We start from the raw sequence: 11,105 nt of genomic DNA, 5'->3' as shown, positions 1-11,105 counted from the left end.
TAGGAAGAAGGTTGGTAAGGGAGCCTCTGACAAAGGCGTATCTTATACCGGACGAGGGAGATCGCGTGACAGTAGAGGACTCTCCACAAGACCATCGACCACGATCATCGAGGGGGTTTTTTTCTTATGGATTGCTTTATCTTTGCACTTGATTTCATTATCTTTTTGTATTAAACTCCATGGAGAGCTAAAGCCCCTAGTGGGTATTTGGGTATTTGTGAACCCTAGGATGTATTAGTTTCTTTGAATCTCTTTATTATGCTTTCAATTAATTGATGTGTTTGTGAGTTCCAATCTTGAATGCTTGTTGTTGAATACTCCCTTAGAGTGACACTAGGGTTTGAGAGTTCACTCGGTTATCCTTGTGAGTGAGTGACACACCACGAGGGTTAGACGAAGCTTGATTGGAGAGGGTTGAGAGGGTGAGTCGAGAGGTACAGGAGCGTCCCCTTTCCCCTTCGGTGTGATAGATTCTACCTCCGTTCCTCGAGTTCTTTGCGGCCACAATAGAGTGAATGGGTTAAGGGATGATCCTCCACTGGGGCCTAGTTGCGAGTGCAATGGAGTGAAGCGTTGAGGTGATTTTAGCTCTAGGGCTTAATTATGGCTAGGGACCTTCCGCCTGGACCAAAGGGTTAGGTCTATACATAGGAAGAGATTTATCACTTGGAATCCCTAGAGTTCCTTGCAATTCTATACGAGTGTGAGGTGTTGACTTTGTTTGATTTCTCCTCCGGGACATGTATAGAATTAGGCATGGTTGACCTTAGGTTTGGGATCATGTATTTAACGATGTCCACGACTCTCAATTGCATTAGTTAGGAAGCATAATAGAGGATTATTGCACTTAAAACTAGTGTCCTAGGGGGAACAATACCCTGGTACCCCATTTATATCGATTGCCTTACTTTCTCCTTTCCCGTACTTTCTCTCTTGTTTATTTGACTTTTGTTATTTCACATCTTTTGACACACAAGTCACTATTCCATCTTTCACCTAGTTCAGAAGCAATCTAAGTATTTTTATTTCCTACTCCCTGTGGATACGATACCCCCACTCACCTGGGGATTATTACTTCGACAACTCCGTGCACTTGCGGAGCACCCTGTCAAGTTTTTGAAGCCGTTGCCGGGGAGTAGGCGTTTAGAGATACTTTGCACTTTTGTTTTCTTAGCTATTCATTCATTTATTCTTTTTCACATCTTCTTTTCTATCATCGTTCTGATTTGTTTTCTTTCTTTTATGCAGCTTCAGGTTGATGACCTGAGGGAACCCCTCAATATTGATTGAAGGAGATCCCGAGCTTGAAAGAACACTTAGAAGAAAAGGGAAAGGACCTGTGGAAGAACCGTCTAATCTAGCAGGATCATCCCTGTGAGCGACCCTGCGATTATTCCTTAACTCATTCACTTTATTGTGTCCACAAAGAACTCGTGGAACGGAGGTAGAATCTATCACACCGAAGGGGAAAGGGGACGCTCCTGTACCTCTCGACTCACCCTCTCAACCCTCTCCAATCAAGCTTCATTTAACCCTCGTGGTGTGTCACTCACTCACAAGGATAACCGAGTGAACCCTCAACCCTAGTGTCACTCTAAGGGAGTATTTAACAATAAGCATTCAAGATTGGAACTCACAAACACATCAATTAATTGAAAGCATAATAAAGAGATTCAAAGAAACTAATACATCCTAGGGTTCACAAATACCAAAATACCCACTAGGGGTTTAGCTCTCCATGGAGTTTAATACAATAGATAATGAAATCAAGTGCAAAGTTAAACAATCCATAAGAAAAACCTCCTCGATGATCGTGTCGATGGTCTTGTGGAGAGTCCTCTACTCGTCGCGCGATCTCCTTGTCCGGTATAAGATACGCCTTTGTCAGAGGCTCCCTTACCAACCTTCTTCCTACCGAGACGTGATGTCTGAGCCATAGAACCTCCTCCAAGACCTAGCCAATACCTCTCCAAACCCTAGTCGCAGCCTTCTCTCAAGATGGGGGAGAGATAAACAAAGGATGAACAAAGAATGCTGAAATCGAGGCAGATTCGGCTTTAAATAGGGGTTGGAATCAGGATTTCACACGCCCGTGTGAGACTCCATACGGCCCTGTGGAAATAACGCACGGGCGTGTGTAAATTCCACACACCCGTATGACTTCTCTGTTTCTTGCTTCTTCGGCTGGCTGTCAATAAATCCTGCAACAAACCGGCACGAAGTATCCCGATTCCATGACTTCATCAAGGTAACGTAGACGGGCACACATCCACGTCATGGACCGCTTTGCTTCTTCATTATCGGACAAGTTGGTAGAGATCTTGTTCTACGTGCACAAGTCGGAACGCTAAAGTGTGACTGCCCTTGTGCCCCTCCAAATGGTCTTGCTAACTGAATTATAAAGAGGTTGGCACACACTCCAGCGTGTCGCACCCGACCTATGTCTTCGCGTTTGAACTTTATCAAGATTTCTCCCAACATTGGTGCAATCACGGTCCACATTGGCTTCTTTCTTTCACTTTTCGTCTTCACAACCCAATCTGTGTAAAAGAACATAGATGCACACATATTAATGCTAAAACCCGACAAAAGTAATGCAAATCATAAGGAAAGGACGCTTCACATTCTTATCTCGACAAGCACTTATCAGCCACCCAAACCTTTCTTGTAGTAATCAAGAGCAACATAAGGCCATGGAACCACCGGGTTTCCAATAGCAACAACAAGCCCAGAACATGGAGTATAAAGTTTCAAGGTTGAAGAATTTGATGGCCGACTTAGAGAAGGCTTTGACCAAGTTCATTCAATCATCAGATAAGAGATTTCAATCTGTTGAAGCCACAGTTCATAACCACACTGGATCATTGCACAACTTGGACAACCAAGTGGGACAAATTGTGAAATCATTCTCAGAAAGACCTCAAGAGAGTTTGCCTAGCAACATAGAGACTAATCCAAGAGAATATGTGAAGGCGATCACTTTAAGAAGTGGTCATGAAGTTGAGGGTAGGCTTCCTAGTGAGAAGACAAATGTTGAGTCACCCAAAGAAAGGGAGGTTAAGGAGAGAGCTAAAGAGAAAGAGGTGACAACCCCACCTTACAAGCCTAAAATCCCTTATCCTTCAAGATTGAAGAATGACCAAAATGATGAGCAATACAACAAGTTTTTGTGTCTATTCAAGCAGTTGCACATCAATATTCTGTTTGTGGAGGCGTTGTCTCAAAGGCCTCGTTAGGCAAAGTTTCTCAAAGACCTATTGACCAACAAGAGGAAGTTATAGGAGAGTGCATCTATGTTCTTAGATGTTTCATGTTCTACGGTGTTACAAAAGAACATGCTGAATAAGAAGAAAGACCTCGGTAGCTTCATCATTCCATACAATATTGGTAACTTTCCCGACAGGTCAATATTGGTAGCTTCATGATTGGGTCTGTATGATGAAGTATTCATTGATACAGAATAGTATGATCAGTTGCCGACAGACTATCCCATCAGTTTGACGCTGCAACGTGCATATAGAGCACTGTGCGGACAGGGCCAGTATGACGTGGGAGTGTCCAAGGCCACATGCCTTTCTCGGCCAGGTGATAGATACATTTACTCCATCTTGAGCCCATCACTGAACTGCCGCGGTGATAATTTTGTAGTTTTGAGTAGACAGGAGTTACTATATTTATATTCCATAGTACAGAGCGAGCCGCTACATTTGGGACATATATATAGCTGAGTATCTGGGTCACCAGGGCTAGTACACTAGAGTTGAGGTGATCTTCTCAGGCTCATACATCACCAGACTCATCATGGGAATAGGTCTATTGGATACTATTCACAGGGCTGAGAAGACAATCATTCTATCTATCCTTAGCATAGAGACGAAGAGATTGATTGGGATGGTACACAAGTATACATCGGGCATTTATGTGATCATTATATCAGTACCAGAGATAGCCAAGAGTGAAAGAGATGAGGCCTAGGGTTCATAGCCTACTCTTGAGCTGCAGCAGGAGAATATGGAGACCAACACACCCCTCGTAGCACAGGAGCCACCTCTAGTGCGTATCATTTCACTAACTCAAGCCCATGATTGCTTTGAGAGGCACGAGAGTGCGGTGGGAGTGCTACCATTATATTTGGTTGAGGTTCACACTATATAGGCTGTGAACCACACAGAGTTGATGGCACGTCTTGACACGTTACAGCAGTATCCCCAGCACCTACAGCTGCATCTCTATCACCACCACCACCAGCACCATCATCGTCACCAGTAGCAGCAACAAACATAGTAGTGCCCGACACCAGTGCTTGAGGCATCTTTGTCTGTCTTTGTTTTTATGTTTTCGCATTTTATTTCTTCATTTGCTTGTGGACTTGTATCACTCAGAAAGGATCTTCCTTCTGAGTTTATCTTTTACTTTCAATTATTTCAAGTTATATTTCATTTTCATATCTTTATAGACTTGAGTTTATTTTGTTTTTTGTTAAGCTTCACTGAATCCCCTTGTGTATACATGTAGATAGTCTTGTGAGGCTGGAATTTGACGAATAGTCATGGACATGGTCATGTTGGTTTTTACATAGCCGTGTGTGCTCCACAAGCTATTGGGACTCAACTCTCAATGAAATTAGCTCCATCAAACATACCATTAGAAGTTCAGGGAGTATTGTTTCAATTGCATCTCTACACTTGTTTTTTGATTGTTATATTTCTTTATTGTGCTTGCATGCATACATTGAGTACAATGTACATCTTAAGTGTGTGTGTGTGTGGGGAGGGAGGGAGATTTCACATTACACATATTCTATACTTATGCTTTTATTGTTTATGCTTATGTAGCTAATGGCGGTTCACCTTAGTTGTAATGGTTGTATTTTTAAGATTAGAATAATTTACAACATTGAATGTTGTCATGCCCTAGTTTTAATAATACAATGACTTGGGTTTCATCTCAAGAAGTGCTTTATTTAACGTCATTAACTTGACGTACTTGTACATCTAGTGTTCATGAAGTCAAAACGCACCACCAACTATGGGAGGAGAGTATTATTCTCTTATTGCATAGTGCTTCAACCGATACCCATTAACCTTAAAAGTTCCCTTAGTTGGGTGAGAGATTTCCAACGCACTATAAGGAAATGTTTGCGTGACCATGTGGGGTCCTGACCAACGAGATTTAAGTACTCCATGGAAAAGCTTCAATCTTGAGTTAAAAAGGAGAACCGGCTCCCCAACTTGTACGATAATGAATTCTCATAAGCATTCAGTCTATACTTCTCTAACTCATTCAACTGATACTTCTGTTTTTTCTACACATCTCCCATGTCTAAGTTCAATAGTGTAATTGCCCAATATGCTTGATGCTTAAACTCGACGGTAGATGATTGCCATAAACAAAACAAGAGGGTGTGTTCCCTGTGGATGCTTTATTTGTTGTTGTGTAAGGCTAAAGAGCGTCATCTAATCATTCTAACCAATCATGTCTGTTATGATGTACAATCTTTTCAAGAATTCTCTTTAACTCATGAATTGTGACTTTGACCTGACCACTCATTTGTGGGTGATATGTAGTGGCAACATGATGGTTAAAACCACATTTCTTCATCGTCTTTTCAAGTTGAGTGTTACAAACGTGAGTTCCCCGATCACTGATAATTGCTTTGGGAGTGCCAAATCGAGAGAACAACTTTTTCAAAAATTTGACCACCACCCTTCAATCTTTTGATGGAAGGGCTTGTTCTTCTACCCATTTGGACACATAATCAACTGCCAGTAACACATATCTATTTCCATTTAAGCTACGAAAGGGTCCCATGAAATCAATTCCTGAGACATTAAATACTTCATATTGCTGGATGGTGGTCTGTCTCATTTCATCAAACTTGGCTGAGTTTCTACTTCTTTGACATTGATCATAAGTCTCAACATACCTCCGAGCATCAGTGAAAAATGACGGCCAGAAGAAACCATCTTCTAAAACCTTCTCAGCTGTATGATTCACACTAAATTAACCTATTACAGTTTGTTAATGGCAGTGTTTCAAAATTAAACATCCTTATGCATGTGAGACACAATGTCATACCACCAGGTCAGCTCAAAATTTGTATAAAAAGGAGTCTTCCCAAAAATAATGCTTGACATTGGATAAAAATTTCTTTCGCTTTGTTACGAGAACTGCGAGGGAATGACTTGCCCCACCAGGTAGTTTGCAAAATCGGCAAACCAAGGGTAGTCATCATCTTGGGTAGGCCTCTCTTAAATCCAATAAAGATGTTCTTAAAAAAAAACATCATTAATCCTTAGTTGCCTGTTATCATCTTCATCAGTGTGTACATGACACGAAAGGTGATCTGCTTGATAAGTGCTTATGTATAACTAATATAAACTATACTTTTCTTACATTGAGCATTACTTTTATCCGATTTTATTATAGCTCATTCCTGTGTATTTGTGTTCTTTTGTGTATTACTTTTATCTGTAGCAAACCGCTGTAGCAAAATCATTGTAGTAGTTACTATTCACAACATGCAGGAAATGGGGAACTGGAAATCCACACGGCTATGTAGATGCCCGATTCCAGCGCTATAAATAACATTTTGAGAGTTTTATTTGGGGATCTTCTTCCTATCTTTTGCCCATCTTTGGAGGCACTGGCAGCTAGGGTTTGGAGAGCATTTGCTTGGTTCTAGGAGTAGTTATATGGCATTCAACATCGAGTTCCTTTGGAGGACAACTATTGTGGGAGCTTTCATCAGCATCGATTCAGTAAGGTGTGCCCTAGGTTTGACAAGGGAACCTTTTAAGAAGACGAGGTGGCTCCTCAAGACCATCGATATAGACTACAAGGGGTTTTCTTTATGGATTACATGTATTTACTTTCAATTTCATTGTTGATTGCATATTGCTCCATGGAGAGTTAAACCCCTAGTGGGTGCTTGGACATGTAAATCCTAGCATGATGTTTAATTAACTTTTATTATGCTTCTTTAATTGATTTTTTAGCTGAGTTTCAACCTTGAATGCATGTTGAATTGATTTTCCCTTAGAGTGACACTAGGGTTGAGAATCTATCTTGGTAATCCTTGTGAATGAGTGACACTTCATTAGCTTTAGACAAAACAAGGTTGAAGAGGGTCAAGAGGCTCAGTTGAGAGGTATCGGAACGTTCAAAGAGTTCTTTACTATCATGATAGAGTGAAGTGTTAAGGGACAAACTCCACTAGGCTTAGTTGCACGAGCAATAGAGGAAAGTGGTGAAGTAATAGAGGAAAGTGGTGAAGTAATCCTTAGTATCGGGGCTTAATTGTGACTAGGAGTCTTTCGCCTGGACCAAAAGGTTAGATCTATATTAGGGAATAGGGTTTATCACTTGGAATGCCTACAGCGTCAAGCAACTCTATACAGTGTGAAGCGTCAAGAGTATCCTTTTCTATCGGGGCATAGTATAAGGGTTAGTTACTGTTGACCTTAGGTTTGGGACTGTGTGTATTTCGATATCCATAACTCATTAAATTTCAATTAGGAAGCATAATGATTATACTTGCACTTAAAATAATAGTCCTAGAGTGAGCAATATCTGAGTGCCTCATCTTTCAATCGATTACCTCTCCTTATTACTATTGCATTTCTTCTTTTTTTTTTTTATTTTTATTTGCATTGATATTGTTCACCCAAATCATAAATTGGTTCACTTGATAGCTAAATAGTTAGTATTTTTATTCCCTACTCCCAGTCGATACAATACCCCAATCACCTAGGATTTATTACTTTAACAAACCTGTGCACTTACGGGTCATTGTCAAGTTTTTGGCGCCATTGCCTGGGACTAGGCATTTAGAGATACTTTGCACTTTGCTATCTTAGCTATTCATTATTCATTCTATTTCACATCTTCTTATTCTACCATTATTTTGATTTGTTTTTTTCTTTCTTTTTGGTGCAGCTCCAGGTTATGAGCCGAGGGAACCTTTCGATATTAATTGAAGGTGATCCTGAAACTTGAACGTACACTCAGAAAAAAGGGCAAAGAACCTGTGCACGAATTGTCAAATCTAGCTAAAGTAGAAGGTGAAGGGTCAGAAAATATAACAGAGCAGAATGAACAAGAAAGAACATTTTCTGATTATGCCAGATCCTCAGTTTTGGGCATACAATCTAGTATTATGCGACCCCCAATTACAGCTCCACATTTTGAGCTAAAGCAAGCATTCATCCAAATGATACACCAGTTGGCACAGTTCAAATGGTTTGGCCGATGAGGACCCAAATAATCATATTGAAAACTTCTTGGAAGTATGTGACATACTAAAGATCAACCGTATTACGGATGATGCTATAAGATTGATTGCTTTCCTATTCTCTCTAAAAGGAAGAGCAAAGCAGGGGCTACATTCTTTACCATAAGCATCCATCACGACATGGAATGAAATGGTCCAAGCTTGTAAGATACTTCCCTATGGGAAAATCGATAAAGCTTCGTGATAAGATATCATCGTTTATACCGATGGAGCTTGAACCCTTGTTTGAGACTTGAGAATGATTCAAGGACCTTTGGCGGAAGTGTCCACAACACGGGTTCCCCAAATGGATGATTATTCAGACTTTTTATAATGGGTTGAATCCAAGTACAAGACAACTTCTAGATGCCGCTATAGGTGGTACAATGGAGACCAAGACCAGTGAAGAAGCCTGACAATTGGTAGAAGAAATGGCCATGAATAGCTACCATTGGAATGCAAGAGAAAAGAAGAAAGGGGCCGGACTGTATGAAATTGTTGCAGTTACATCTTTGGCAGCCCAGTAGAGGCATTGAGCAAGAAATTGGATACATTGAATACACCGTGGGTGGTTGCTATCACAAGTTGTGATAGTTTACATATGTCATCTGATTGTCCTACTTCGATTACTACTTTAACCCCAACTAAAGAAGTAGATTTTGTGGGCAATTTGGGAAGAGTACATGGTAATCCATATAGCAACACCTACGACCAAGGATGAAGAAGCCAATCCAATTTCTCATGGAGTAACCAATGGTAACAAAAGGCCACCGCACCACCAGGTTTTCAATAATAAGCCCCAAACATGGCGAATCAAGTTTTAGGCTTGGAAACCCAAATGACCGACTTAGAGAAAGCTTTGACTATATTTGTACAATCATCAGATACACGGTTCCAATTGGTTGGAGAGACCACAAGAAAGCTTGCCAAGTAACACTGAGACTAACCCGAAAGAACATGTGAAGGCGATCACTTAGAGAAGTGGTCGTGAGGTTGAGGGTAAGCTTCCTAGTGAGAAGCCAAATGTTGAAGCAACTGAGGTCATGGAGGTTGAAGAGAGGACCAACAAAGAGAAGGAGGTGGCACCCCCACCTTGCAAGCCAAGAATCCCTTAACTTGCAAGATTGAAGAATGACCAAAATGATGAGTAATTCAAGAAGTTCTTGGGTCTATTTAAGCAATTGCACATCAACATTACTTTTATGGAGGCGTTGTCTCAAATGCCTCGGTATGCTAAGTTTTTGAAAAATCTTTTGACTAACAAGAGGAAGTTGGAAGGGAGTGCATCAGCGATCTTAGATGCCACTAATTCGGTGGTGTTGCAAAAGAATATGCCGAGCAAGAAGAAAAACCTCAGAAGCTTTGTTATTCCATGCAACATTGGCAATTTGGGTGAAGAGATGGCATTGGCAGATTTGGGGGCTAGTATCAACGTCATGCCATACTTATTCTTTCAGAAGCTAGGCTTGAGAGAGCCTAGGCCCACTTGGATGACGTTATAATTACCAGACCGAACGGTGAGACATTTGAGGGATATCATTAAAGACATGCTTCTCAAGGTGGACAAGTACATATTTCTTATAGACTTCATAGTGTTGGATGTCGATAAGGATGCAGATGTTCCTTTGATACTTGGGAGGCCTTTCTTGCCCACTTCCAAGGCACTTATCGACATGGAAGGTGGAGAGTTGACACTGAGGGTGGGCGATGACAAGTTGATCTACTGCCTCGCCGAAGCCATACGACATTCTCTTGACTTTGATGATACTCTTTACTTTCAAGACACTACCGATGAACTAATTGATGAATATGTATAGGAAATGATGAATCTAAACTCGTACAAGGGGTTGCTAGACTAAGAAGTGGAGAACAAAGAAGTGTTGATGCTTGGTCTGGAGGAAAAGGTACCATCTACTCCAGGGATCGTGAAGAATATGCTCCGGAAGATGAAGTGAGCAAGGAGACGCCACAAGAAACTCCTCCAAGGCTATTGGGGATGCGCAAGAATGGAACAAGGGTGACGAACCCTCAAGTTGTAACAACCTCAATAACTCTCCCTATACCATGAAGTGACTTTATTCATCGTGCTTTCAAGTCATGGGAAGCGGGAAAATTTTATCTATGAGCCCCTGTAAGGTAAGACAAGGTACATCAAGCTAAGTGACGTTCAACAAGCACTTCTTGGTAGGCAACACAAGTTTTTACTATTTTTCTAGTTTTTATTTAGTGTTTATATGAATAAGGCTTTGAGTGTTAGTGTCTAGATCTTTTAGATGCTTTTGTTGTGCTTTTCTTTTGGATCGTTTCATGTTATCGTGTGGTTAAATATGTATGGCAAAGATTTTGGTCGTTTGAGCAAGTTTTTCATGTTTTCTCAGGTATATGTTGCATAGTAGGGCAGGCTCTGAGTGCATTTACATGTTCAGGAATTCTCTACAGAGGCTGCAGATTTTTATAAGCCATCTAGAGAAACCACACTGCCGTGTGGAATTTCCACATGGACGTGGGTCTCTTAGAGAGTTTTCTCGGTTGGACAGAGAAGCCATAGGGGCGTGCGTCTATCCTTGTGGATCGGGCACACGGGCGTGGATAATTTCCACACGCCCATGTGGTTGTGTTTAGACCTGCCCATGTGGTTCAGGCCAGGCTTGAATCAAAAGTACTAAAATTCAACCTTGCCCAAGCCCGGCCTGGCCCAAAAATTCGGGCCTTAATCCTTGCCTAAGCCCGCCCAAATTTAATGACCTCTACTCAAGGCCCGCCCTAGCCCACCCAAATAATTTTTATTAAATAATATATAAATTATAAAAAAAATTTAACAATAATATTAATA

The sequence above is a fragment of the Dioscorea cayenensis genome, chromosome 20 (genome assembly GCF_009730915.1).
Source record: "Dioscorea cayenensis subsp. rotundata cultivar TDr96_F1 chromosome 20, TDr96_F1_v2_PseudoChromosome.rev07_lg8_w22 25.fasta, whole genome shotgun sequence".
NCBI lineage: Eukaryota > Viridiplantae > Streptophyta > Magnoliopsida > Dioscoreales > Dioscoreaceae > Dioscorea > Dioscorea cayenensis.
This window is presented reverse-complemented; position numbering follows the sequence as displayed.